Source organism: Nothobranchius furzeri, chromosome 2 (genome assembly GCF_043380555.1).
Source record: "Nothobranchius furzeri strain GRZ-AD chromosome 2, NfurGRZ-RIMD1, whole genome shotgun sequence".
Taxonomy (NCBI): domain Eukaryota; kingdom Metazoa; phylum Chordata; class Actinopteri; order Cyprinodontiformes; family Nothobranchiidae; genus Nothobranchius; species Nothobranchius furzeri.
The window spans coordinates 70,058,474-70,071,425 of NC_091742.1; positions in this window are offsets into that span (position 1 = coordinate 70,058,474).

The window sequence follows — 12,952 nt, forward strand, 5'->3', positions numbered from 1 at the left end:
AAAATTTGCTGCCAGCCAGTCTTTAACCTCACTCAGGCAATCAAGGAGCGGCTGGATGGAGGCAAAAGTCTTCAAGGGAACATAAATCTGGCAGTCATCCGCATAAAGATGAAAGTTAATGTTGAACTTCCTAAAGATCAGTCCCAGTGGAAGAATATAAATGCTAAATAAAAGAGGGCCGAGAATAGAACCCTGTGGCACGTCCCAAGGAAGAGCAGCAGAGGGAGCTGAACAATCGTCCATCCTAACTCTAATAGACCTGTTGTAGAAATAGGAGCGGAACCAGTCAAGCGCAGATCCCTTAATGCCGACCAAATTCTCAAGGTGGGACAATAAAATGTCATGGTCAACCGTGTCAAATGCAGCTGAGAGGTCCAACATCGCCAAGGCAACATGGGAACCGGAATCAGTGGCTAAAATAATATCATTAAAAACCCTGATGTGAGCAGATTCTGTGCTGTGATATTGTCTAAAACCAGACTGAAATTTATCCAAGACCCCAAAGTTGCTCAGATTTGATGATAAACAGTTTTGAGATGAAGGGGAGCTTTGAAATTGGGCGAAAGTACCCGAGGACAGGTGGGTCTAGGCCAGATTTTTTCAATAGTGGTTGAATCACGACATGTTTAAAAAAGGAGGGTATAATTCCCGAAACAAGGCTGGAGTTAATAATGTTGAGCACATAAGGGGCTACCACTGGAAGAACCTTCCGGAAGAGTCTGGCTTGTACAATGTCATCAGGACATCCTGATGGCTTCATGGAAGTTATTAATCTCTCCAGGGCAGGCAGTGTGATCAGCTCAAAATGGTCAAAGCATCTACAAACATATACGGGTAGCAGAACATCTCCTAGGGAAATGATTAGACTCCTAATATTGGAGACTTTGTCTAGGAATAAACTTAAAAATTGTGAGCAGAGATCATCTGTGATTGCAACAGTTGGAGAGTTATTTGTTGACAAAACTGCATTTAGGGTTTTATATAAAACCCTCTGGTTCCCAGAATGGGTAGTAATAATGCTGGCAAAGTATTTATTTCTGGAATTCCTGACTGCTCTCTGATATTCATCTAGCGCATTTCTAAAAAGTTCATGGGAAACGGACAGTTTATCCTTCTTCCATCTGCGTTAACACCTTCTGCATAATCTTCTGAGTTCATGTGTGTGAGAATTTAACCAAGGGTCGGATTTTGGCTTAGGGCGTCTAACCTTATAGGAGCAACGGTATCCATCACCATGAGGCAGGCTGAGTGAAAAACCTGCAAAGCATCGTCCGGATTGGTGTAAAATAAGGGGAGGCCGGCAGTTCAAAGAAAGAAGAAGAAAATTTGTCTGCTGTTGCCGGGGTAATAACCCATGTCTGGTGCAGCACCACAGGCCTTTTACCAAAGCTCACCGGACAATCAAAATCAAATAAAACTGGAAAATGATAAGAAATGACTGTTTCGTCAACAGACAAATTATTAGCATTTACCCCATAAACATCACTAAATCTAAAATATGAGACTGGTTATGGGTAGGAACCGACACAACCTGATTAAGACCAAAAGAATCAAGTGTGTCAGTAAAATCTTTCACAAGGGCTTGGCAGGACAGCAAACATGAACATTAAAATCACCCATAATCAGGACTCGTACGTATTTTGTTGTTATTTCTGCCACAAGTTCTGACCATTCTTCAATGAAGTCCTTATTGAATTTAGGGGGGCGATAAACAAGCACACATAGGACTGGATGGGTTTTACCCAGTTCGAAAGTAATCGGTTCAAAACTATTGATGATGGTGGGTAAGGATGCCATCTTGCAGGGGATATTCGCTTTAAAAATAGTCAGGAATCCTCCCCCGCAGCCAGAACGCCTGGGAGAGTTCAGCACCAAGCACCCAGGAGGAAGAAGTTCAGTTAGTAGAGTGGACTCACCGGGGGGGATCCAGGACTCTGTAATACAAAAAATGTCCAGGTCTTTATCAGAGAAATAATCCTTCAGGATAGCGGTTTTATTTCCAACGGAGTGGGCGTTAAGCAGAGCAAGCTTAATGCGAGTCGGAGCAGGAGAGAGCTGCAGATCCAAAGTGGAGGCGGAAAGGTGTCCAGCGAAAGCGCGCAGGTTTGCGTGGTTGACCCCGCATCTCCATAGACGCGGGAAGAAGGGGCGACGCGCTGGAGCTGCCTCCTTTGTGCAAACAACCCAATGCACAGATGAAGAATCAGCGAGGGGAGAATGGAGCACGGCAGCCGGCCAGGTCTGGATAGACCCCTGGGAAATCGCCATGGCAACTCGAGCCCGGACACAGCAGCCCCCGCGCTTACCGCGGCGTCTTTTCCGATGCCAGGATGGGCATGGCAGCCTCCACAGGTAAGCAGGAATACCTGTTAGCAGTGGTTCAAACTGTTTCTGCTGTTCAGTGGCTTTGGTTACTGCATAGTCCACAGGTAAACGAAGCTTCAAAAGGGTAAGTCTGTCATACACCAGGATGGAGTTCACACCATCCACTAGAATACTAGAAAACAGGAAAAACAGGAGAAGTAGAGAGAGCAGATGGTAGGCCGAGCACCTTGGCGCCATCTTGAATCTCTCCAAGGACAATTAAAGCAGTGTTTGTGCAAAAATTTCCCTCTGAAAAATGAGTTTCTGCATTTTTACTGAATGATGTACAGTACCTGCACACAATAATTGTAGAACAAATTTTTCATATAGTTTCATCCTTATACATGACCACATTCCAACTTGTGAAAAATCATCAGGCTATCAAGACCCCGACTGGGACAATGCTCTCTTCAGAGTGGACATTTTGCCGGAGCAACAACTTGCACTTTCTTCATTATTTCTGAACACCAGTGGAGTGTATGAGGGAGTGCACACAGCAGGGTCACTTTTTCTTTTCTTTGCTTTCTTCTTATTATGGCCTCCCGCCCCTCTCGGTTTCCCTCTGTGTTTTGGCTCGAAAGTGGAACCAATGATTCTAGATTCCCTCCTTCGTCAGAGGCAAAAAAATAAAGAAGACGCTCCTCTTACTTGTGCTGCAGAGCAGGACATAAAGTACAGGGATGTGGCATTTTTCCAACAACGCTGGTTCAGAGAGAAGGAGTGCAGCATTTTGCATGCAGGCGGGATTAGCCTAATTGAAGTGTCAGCCTGAGAAAATTGTGGATGCGCGCGGGTTAATGTCTGTGTATAGCAGAAGCTTCGCTCATCTCTGCGATGATGAGAAATTTGGCCATCATTGCAGGCCTCATTTAATTGTTTGTGTGTGTGTGTGTGTGTGTGTGTGTGTGTGTGTGTGTGTGTGTGTGTGTGTGTGTGTGTGTGTGTGTGTGTGTGTGATCCATTGGCTACTGTAAAAACCTACCATCAGTTATATTTATGATGCCGAGATTGCAAGGTGGAAGCTGTTGGGTATATAATTACCCTCCACCGCTGGGAACATCTACGTTACGCATTCACAATTAAAAGCAGCAGCTTTCTTGATTAATTAAATGTTTTTGAATAAACTGATCAACTGTGCTTTAGCCCTTTTCTAACATTCAACCTGTACAGCGTGCATATTTCTTTCTCTCTCTGTCCATCACTTTTAACTGCCATTTTCAGTCCAATGTGTCAATGCAATAGTGATAACCCCAAATTAATGCTGAGTCTAGGAGATGGAAATAAAAAGCTGCACTGATGGAACAATACTCTTTGCTCATTGTAAGGTAGATATAAAAGCTATGATTGCCTTGTCAAGACAAAATGACCGCTGTAAGTAGGTCTCATTCACCACTTTCACAGCAGCAGATCCAGAGATGATGTTGATGGTTTAGTTTCTTTACACGTCTTTTACAGTCAGGCAACACTGAGACGTTTTCCCAAAAACAGTAATTTATTGACTTTTTTAAATTAAATATCAATCTCCACTTAATCCTGCTGAATATTTGACTCTTTCAATTGTATTCAGTTTATTTATATAATGCCAAATCACAAGAGTCATCTCGAGGCATGTCACAAAGTAAACATTACAATTGAATTTACTTCTCAGTGCATTGGGTTCAGTTCATTATTCCAGTTAGCTAAAAGTTTCCTGTGTAAGAAAACAAAGCAAATTGCGTCAAGTCACTGACTTGTTGTTTCAGAGTCTTTGAAGCAATCCTCATACTAAACAAGCATTAGGCTACAGTGGAGAGCAAAACTCTGTTTTAATGGGAGGAAACCTGCCGGGGCTGTTGAGTGGGCATGTCATCGCAACTTGTCCCACCCCCCAATCACCACATCAGTCCGATCCATTAGCAACTTCATTTGCTCCCAGTTAAACAATGAATTGAGTTCAAAGTTCTACTTCTCCCCAAAGTCGACCTGCCTGCAGGTCTTTGGGGCCATTGCAGGGATAGATGGCTTGGGGTGGGTGCCCACAGGGTTGGGGTATGGTCAGAAAGCCCTGACCCTTGTTGCAGCACAGTGGGTGACTCGCTGCAGGCTTAGGATCTCACCCCGGTTTCACACTGGAAGCATCAGCGGCACAAAACGGCAGCAGAACGGTTTACTCGCGAACTTCAAAGCGGTCCTTTTCAAACCAGGAGAGTCTTGGCAGTGGTACGGCTTCCTCGCTGTGCTCTTCACTAGACTCGCAAGATCACACGATCCCTCGAAACTTCAAAGGTCACAGTTTGCTTATGCAATCTGCCATTAACCCTTTAAGCCCTAGGCCTATTTTAAAGCCTAATGGAACTAATGTCACAGGGTCACCCTAGGGCTTATTAAACCAAAAAGAAGGAAATCACATTTTATATCGCTATTTGATTTCATTTATGATGTTGTTCCTCTCCACTGCAGGATTAAAGCCATGGAAAACACACCACTGCACTTCTGGAACGATACTGGGAGTAAATATGCTGTTGGGTCAAACATAAGCTACATATATATGAAATTGCATCGCTGCAGTACTTTTACGTTGAAAACCTTGAGATTTTACACTGAAATCATGTGTGATTTCCTGTTTAGCCCTATGTTAACTGCAGAAACTGACATGTCCCTGAAGTGGCTCTGGCAAAAATAGAACATGATCCTATCTTTAGCGCTTCTGGGACATGGCTGAAAACTACAGTGTCCCAGCTGGTTTGAAACCGTCCATAGACATAATACAATGGATTCTATTTGAAGCAGAGACGTTCCACTGCCATTCTGTGCCGCTGATGCTTTCAGTGTGAAACTGGAGTCAGGTATCTTGGGCTGCCTGTGTCCTTGGGTGCTGCACCCAGGAGGAGGAGGGCCTTCTGCTGCTTGGCCCCCCATATTTAGAGGCCAATTCTGTTTTCTCCATCTACCACCCTCACCATATGGGGTGGGGGGCTGGCGCTCACTATGCCAGGAAGCAGGGTCAGGTTGACTTGGTTGGCAGGTTGTTGGGGTTCTTTCAATCTGGTCTGGACTGCATTGGTGGGGATGACGGTGTGTTGGGCTGGGGGCTCCATGCTTGGCAGCCCCAAATGGGTTCCCTTTGGCTGGGGGCTGGTGTCCTGACATCTTCTGGCTGGCTCCCCTTCCTCCCTGGGCTTGGCTTTGTCCTCTGTGCTGGCTTTTTGGCGTCCATCCATTGGTGGCTATCGGCTGCTGGGGTGTGTGTGGCCCGTGGCCCTGGACTCTGGCATTGGTGGGACCTGGCTGTTGCGAAGAAGCCCCTGCCTCATCACATACACAACAATAAAAAACAACACCAATGCAACACATACAAACAAATCCACATACAGGCACCCACAAACACAGCGATTCACAGAAGAGCAGTTTAGACCTGCACACATAGATAACCACACAAACACGCACACAAACATCCATCCATTCATCCATCCATCCATCTTCTGAACCCACTTTGTCCACGCAGGGTCGCGGGCGGCTGGTGCCTATTTCCAGCAGTCAACGGGCAAGTAGGCGGGGTACACCCTGGACAGAGAGCCAGTCCATCGCAGGGCAACACAGAGACACACAGGACAAACAACCATGCACACACACACTCACACCTAAGAACAATTTAGACAGACCAGTTAACCTAACAGTCATGTTTTTGGACTGTGGGAGGAAGCTGGAGTACCCGGAGAGAACCCACGCATGCACAGGGAGAACATGCAAACTCCATGCAGAAAGATCCCAGGCCTGGAATCGAACCCAGGACCTTCTCGCTGCAAGGCAACAGCTCTAACCACTGCACCACTGTGCAGCCCGCACACAAACATATTCTATAAAATATGTGCATGCACACACACACACACACACACACACACACACACACACACACACACACACACACACACACACATAAATACATACTACTATGGATATTTCCATTTAACTGTTTATTATTTCAGTTATTCTTGTAGATTTTTTTCTCTATTACTGCCTGTGCATTTGTTGCCGGTTGTTTGTTTGTTTAGTACTGTTGTCCTTTCATTTCCCCCTCTTTCACTGTTTCTGTTGTATGTCTCTTATCTGCCTACCAATCCACTGTAATGTGTAGGCACCACAACATGCCAACATGTCACAAACAAAGTAAGAACTACTTGAAACAGAAGGAATATCCCTCATTCCTCTTGCTGTAGAGTAAAACTGGCATGTTGTGGCACCCCGGATCAACCATTCTGTCTGCCTCTATTGCTGGGACAGATTAAAATAAATAAATGAAAATAACAGGAAGAAACGTCCAACAGAATCTGGCTCAGCATGAGCAGCCATCCACTACTGCTCACTGATCGGTTAGCTAGTCTCTATAGTCTGCTGCGGCTTTATATTCATTTTTTTTTTATCAAGGTTACTTTGATTTTCCAATTTCTTTTTGGAGTTGATAGAAATTTCAAGTAGTTTAAACATGGTGGCAAATGTTGGTAGCACTGTTGCCTCGCAGGTCAAAGACTTCAGGATTTATGCTATGAGTTCACATATTCAAAGGGGCCACATGCTAGTTTGAACCACACCCCTACCCGGATGTTATCCATGAATCTGAACCTTGCTATGACCCTGCCCCCCTGCCTTTCAGCACCATAGGATATATTCTCTCGAAGCATGTGTAGGCTTTCTCCGGGTACTCCAACAGACCAAAGCAGTGCATGATTTTGATTGGTCCAGACAAGTTTGCACTTGTAGTTCTTGCGGTTGTGATTATGTAGTTAAAACAAAAAAAAAAATCTTTTTTGGGGAAAATATGTTTATACAGCCAAAGGAAATGTAAAATAAAAGCAAAAATATCAGTTGATCAACAGCGACCCTGAACAGCTCTGATTTTGATGAAATGGGCCAAAGTTAAAATAACTTTGTTGGTGGAAAAACGTTCATATGTTCAGACTTTTTCCGGGAGGAGTTATGCAAGCTTTTAAACTGCTTTGTGTCTGCCGCCAGATATCTTTGGCTCTATTTATCTATCAGAAGGCAATGGAGGTGCTGTTGGTCAATTTAAAGGAAACAACGTCCTGACCAATCACAAGCTTGCACTTTCCGTAACGGTTGACAGATAGTTAAAAACTTGGGGATGTCTCCATTCAAGTACCTGAATGAGTATGCTGAGCAATGGCAGGTTTTACAGGAATCTACTTTGATCTTAGCAAAGCACACAATTTAAATGAAGTTTCATCCTATTATGTATTATTAGCCATCTGTAATATTGACAAATTTCTGGTTTTTCACCAGTGTCGTCTACAGTACAGATAGGGCTTTCTTGGCAGTCAATCACCCTAATGTATAGGAGGTTGAATAGCCATACTAAAAATGTCAACTGTAGGGTTATACACCAGGACACCACTTTGCACTTTAATATTGCTGAGTCAGAGCATCTGTAGAATGAGGTCAGCCTCTGAGGCTGCCATAAGGATCTGGAGACTTGCAGCCATGGAGGTAAAATGCCTGACAAGTCCTTCTGAACCTTATGTCGTCAAATCCCAAGGTCGGAGACAATCGGACCTAAGATAATGATGCTGAAAGATAAAACTCTATGCTTGTACACATAATGCTAACTTCCACTGTTCTTTATTTGCTTGTACATTCAGACCACTTGGCAGATTGTTTGGTAAGTTTGGAAGCAAAACAACAGAAATGTGAAGAGCCAGGCCACCATGTGGGTCAACAGTTACATTACAGTTAAATAAGGGGAACACTGGGTGAGCAACTGCTAAATGGTTCAGCAGTGGACAATGTCTCACACAGAGAGTCGGAGGAGGCATGCGTGGGATGGATTAGTGTCTTTTTTTTCCGCGCTTTAACAGGATTTGATTTTATAGAACCTAAACCAGCTGAGGGCTGAAAAAAAAAAATACAGCCTAAGAAATGTCTTGCTGAATTATCCCCCATCGCTTGGCTTCGGGAAGATGTTATCCCACTTTTTAAGAAGACATATTAAAATTACAAGTTCATACGTAAAATTTTACAGCCAAAAATAAAAATGTGGAATGAGGAAGAACTGAATCTTGTAGGACATGCACTAGTGCTGACAACTTTAAAGTGATGTTTTCTTTATGCAGTACGGTAGAAAATCCCTGCAGATATTTTACAGCCAGAGTGAAGGAGCCAGTTTTGTTTTTACAGAAGTACTTTTTTACTGGCTCTGTAGTAGCATCTATAAAAACCCGGTGGGTGGTTTCAGCATTTAGAGTGAGGGAAGCAAGTTCCTATTTGAAAAATTCCCCTTTTCTCTTGTGATGGCCTTTATAGAAGCACTGTATAAATGTTTAAACGTAAAGGGCCCTAAACAGAAAGTTAATAGATACAAACTCATGTTTTCAGGACAACGGGAAACTGTGATATTGTTAATTATTGTAATAGTGATGTTGATCACTAATCCCTTTTATCACTAATCCGACTGTTTTGGTTAACATCTAGGCTCTTTGTTGTCTAAACCATAACTGTCAGACCCTATTTCATTGAGGGTCAACAAGAATACACAAGTTTTTATTATTTTTCAGATGCCTTGTGTCCAAATATTTATGTGGGGACTTAAAATACCTACAATATTCCAGCAAAAAGAAGTTCTCATGTCTTCACAGCATTTTCTACTGATTGTTTCTTATGAAAACATTTTACCGCAGGGCATTAAAGACAGTTACAGAAAACCCTTTGATAAAAATCCTTAGACTTCTAAGACAAAACTAACATAAAATGTAGACTAGTGTAACTTGAAGACTCTGTATCTTTTATAAAGCACATATTTCAGATCTCAGCTCAAGTGGAGTGATATCTGTGATCAAACTGAGCTGTAAAATTTTACAGAAACAGATGAAAAAGACAACCATTGAGACGACTCCTGCTGGTCGTCCATATAAAACAGAACCCTCATGACCCCTGTGTGCAAAGGTTGAATCCCTGTCTCCAAGCACTTTGAGAAGGTTGAGCAAGGGAATAACCAAATAAGTGTCGCTGTGCTGCTCCTTTAAATGAGAAGTGCAGGAACTTCCAGTGTTATAGAAACACATAGAATAAACATCTTTCAGATGTAGAGTTAACTGCATACTGAAATCACCTCTGTTGCCAAGCACGCCGACCAGAATAGATAAAGACTAAACCAACTGTAACCAGCTAACGAAGACTCCACCCAGAGTCATTGATTTCTGAAGTTAAGTTAAGACGAGAACGTCCATCTGCCAAACGCTTGACAACCGTGTACCCAGGACAAATCTGGACCAGACGATCGGACACCTGCGTCTTCCCTACCAGACTGAGTGTCATCTTGGATGAACACATCCTCCTGATCTCCGGATCCACAAGAGGGTCCTGTTTTGATCATTCATGAGATTATGTTAAACAGTAATAAAATCAATGAGTTTTATTAATGATTATTTAATTATTATCATCGTGACTTGAAGTGTACTCCTCCTGGAATGGAACAGCAGCAGATAGGTGATATGATCTTGAGCAGATATGGATATGATCTTGCAGACATCGTGGCTCCTTGGGTTAATCTGTGGATTTAAAAGTACTGTTTGACCCAGCTTGACCCAGCTGGGTAAATGTGACCATTGCCACAAATTAGAGAACCTTCATCACGTTACATAGATCAATAGATATCAAACAGCCGTCTTGGTGCACGTAATCCAGAATTTGCTTTATTGTGAGGATGTGGAAATGGATCACTGTGGTGGAACAGTCGAGGATGGGTCTCATTGCTCCCATTTGAAAAAAGAATGTAACAGAAGTAGAACCCTGACCTCGCTTCCCTCAAGGAAACTCGGGAAATGGCTTCCTTGAATAGGAGCTCCCGTAGTTGCGACTCGAGGGAGGAGTACTGTTCTGGTGATAAGCCAGAAAAATACCACTGAAAGGGGGAGGGGTGGACAGAAAATAAAGTGTGTGACCATTGCAAATGGTATCTCCACTTGCTCATATGGCAGAGGTTGGCGCATGCATGGCACGTGTGTGCTCAATGCATCTGAAAGCCAGGAGCAACCCCCTACCGCCGTTGCTTGTTCTGGGAAGGTACCAGAAGCAACTCGTGGGGGGCTGTGCTCAAAAAGGCAAGTTGAGAGGCCCAGAAGCACAAGAATCAAACTGCAGCAGAACCCTAATAGGGAGCCTAAGTCTGCTCCCTTTCGAGTCGGCTCATGGGTTCCCGGAAGAACGAAAAAATGAATGCAAGTCAACGACGCGAAAAATTTTATTTTCTAATCCGCTTTGCCTTACGCCCTGGATCATATGTTGTACTGCAATTTAAATGAAAAGTATTCATGGCTGTTTCGACCTTGCCAGTCATGTACTTTGAGATTTATCAGCTTGTAAAAGTTCTTAATTAGCATGAATACAAACTAGAAATCGGCACATTACAAATATGACGTCACCACACAATATCCTCTCCCCTACCGTAGATGCTGCTTACCAAATGACCAAATTTATGGTGGTTCCTTCCTCCTGTGGGAAGTTTGCTGAACTTACAGCCCTTTACCCCAGTTTTCTTCGTGTCTGGTTCGATGACGTTACTTTCGTGAAGAGGATTTGTAGTCCTGGACTTATTTTCAGACAAAACCTAAAATATCGTTTCCTCCTGTTTGAAAATAAGCGTGTTCTTGGTATCAAAAGGTGTCTTTTAAATTCATGAACATCATATGTGAAATCCATGGCACATAACAAGTGGAATTAGAAAATATTGTTTCTAGCCCCATGGTCCAGAAGTAGATGGGCTTGACTTAGGCTCCCCATCACGAGCGCATGCAAGAGGAGAGGCTCTTGCAGCGCACGTTTGGGGCGAAGTAAAAACTTGTTTTTGATTAAATTAAAACAAGCCAATTAAGGTGATGTTGTTGAAGATTTATGCCCATTCCATGTGATCGGTTTTGGTATTGGTGGTCAGCAGCAAAAAACTAGATCAGAGCATCGCTAACTGACCTTTGACCTTGTGTAAAAATTGATTTCTCCTTTTGAGATGTTCTCCCTTCAGAAGCCCTGTCTGTAGCGCCAATAGACTACTTGGTTATTATTATTGGTAACTCTTTGCCATTTCAAATTAAACTATGTTGCTTCTTTACTTGGCAGAAAAGCCAACTGTTAAACCTTAAGGTGTTTCCACCTGAGAGGGAACTTTTAATACAAAAGATGCAGAATGAGAGAAAGTGTCACAACAAATACTTTCGCAAATACATTATGAAAATAAATGTAAATGCCTTTAAGAGCTTGGGGTGCTGATTACGTTTGGACAGAGAGCAGATATAATTGGCTTTGGGTGACATCCAAACTCTCCAAATACAACTCATTTTATAAATACACCCCCAACCCTACCCCCACCCCACTTTTAGCCATACACTTTCATATAATGAAGCAGTGAGCAAGAGCTTCTTTTCGATGCCAGACCTTCAATCTTTGGTCATATTTTTACCTTATCTATATTAATTCCACTGACAGCCTGCAGATAAATTCAGAGCTGTCTCAGAGCTATGGTGACAGCTCCCAGGAATCCTGTGTTAGAAAAAAAAGTATTTTTCCTTCCCAACTCACTGTGGAATGCAGCTGAAAAAGTCCAAATCTGCAGCTAAACCAGTATTTTCTATGCAGATTCTTCAGTAAGAATAAAGATTAATGTATCCATCCCGTTTCACATTATAACTATTCAATGTCACGCAAATACTTAGACAGTAAATATTATTCTCACATGAACTGATATGGAAGGTATGCATGTTTCCCCTAACCCACAGTGAGAGGCATTTGGAAGGAAAATAAACAGGTTTCTCAGATCATTTCCTGCAATACCAACTCCAAAATGGGGAAAACTGCTGAAATATGAGCATTAACGACCTCACAATACTTCTACCATTCCCTTCTTCTAAAACTTTAGAGAAATAGCTTTTTTATCCACTTTTCTCAGACACATTTTCGTTTTTGGTCAACTAACTTTGTTCTTTTCTCAAAAATTTTTTAAAAACCTTTCTAAAAATAATTTTGTAAGGACTTTTTATGTTTTATTGTTTAATCATTATCTGCTCAACAAATACACATTAAGGGCTTTTCAGGTTTTACATGTGCTGGTGATGAAATTAGAATATTATGACAACGTTGATTTATTTCAGTAATTCCATTCAAATAATCCCCCAAAACTTCTGAATGAATCCAAGGTGAGCTTCTAGGAACATCAGTGTCAGACAGCACCACCCATCGCTGTTTGAGCCAAAGTAGACATGGGAGATGACTAATAAGGACACCATTGTTGAAAACAAATTATAAAAAGCCAGACTGGAATTTGCAGAACTGTTGACAAGCCACAAAGCTTCTGGGAGAATGTCCTATGGACAGATGAGACAACAATGGAACTTAATGCCAAGGCACATTGGCTCTATGTTCACAGACAGAAAAAGGAAGCGTATACAGCAAAGTACACTGTCCCTACTGTTAAACATGGAGGAGGCTCTGTTATGTTCTGGGGTTTCTTTGCTGCATCTGACTCAGGGTATCAAGGTCGGTAACAAGATGGCGCCTGTGCTTGGCTTAGCCGCGGTCACCGGCCACTTTTTCAAACTTTTCTCCACAA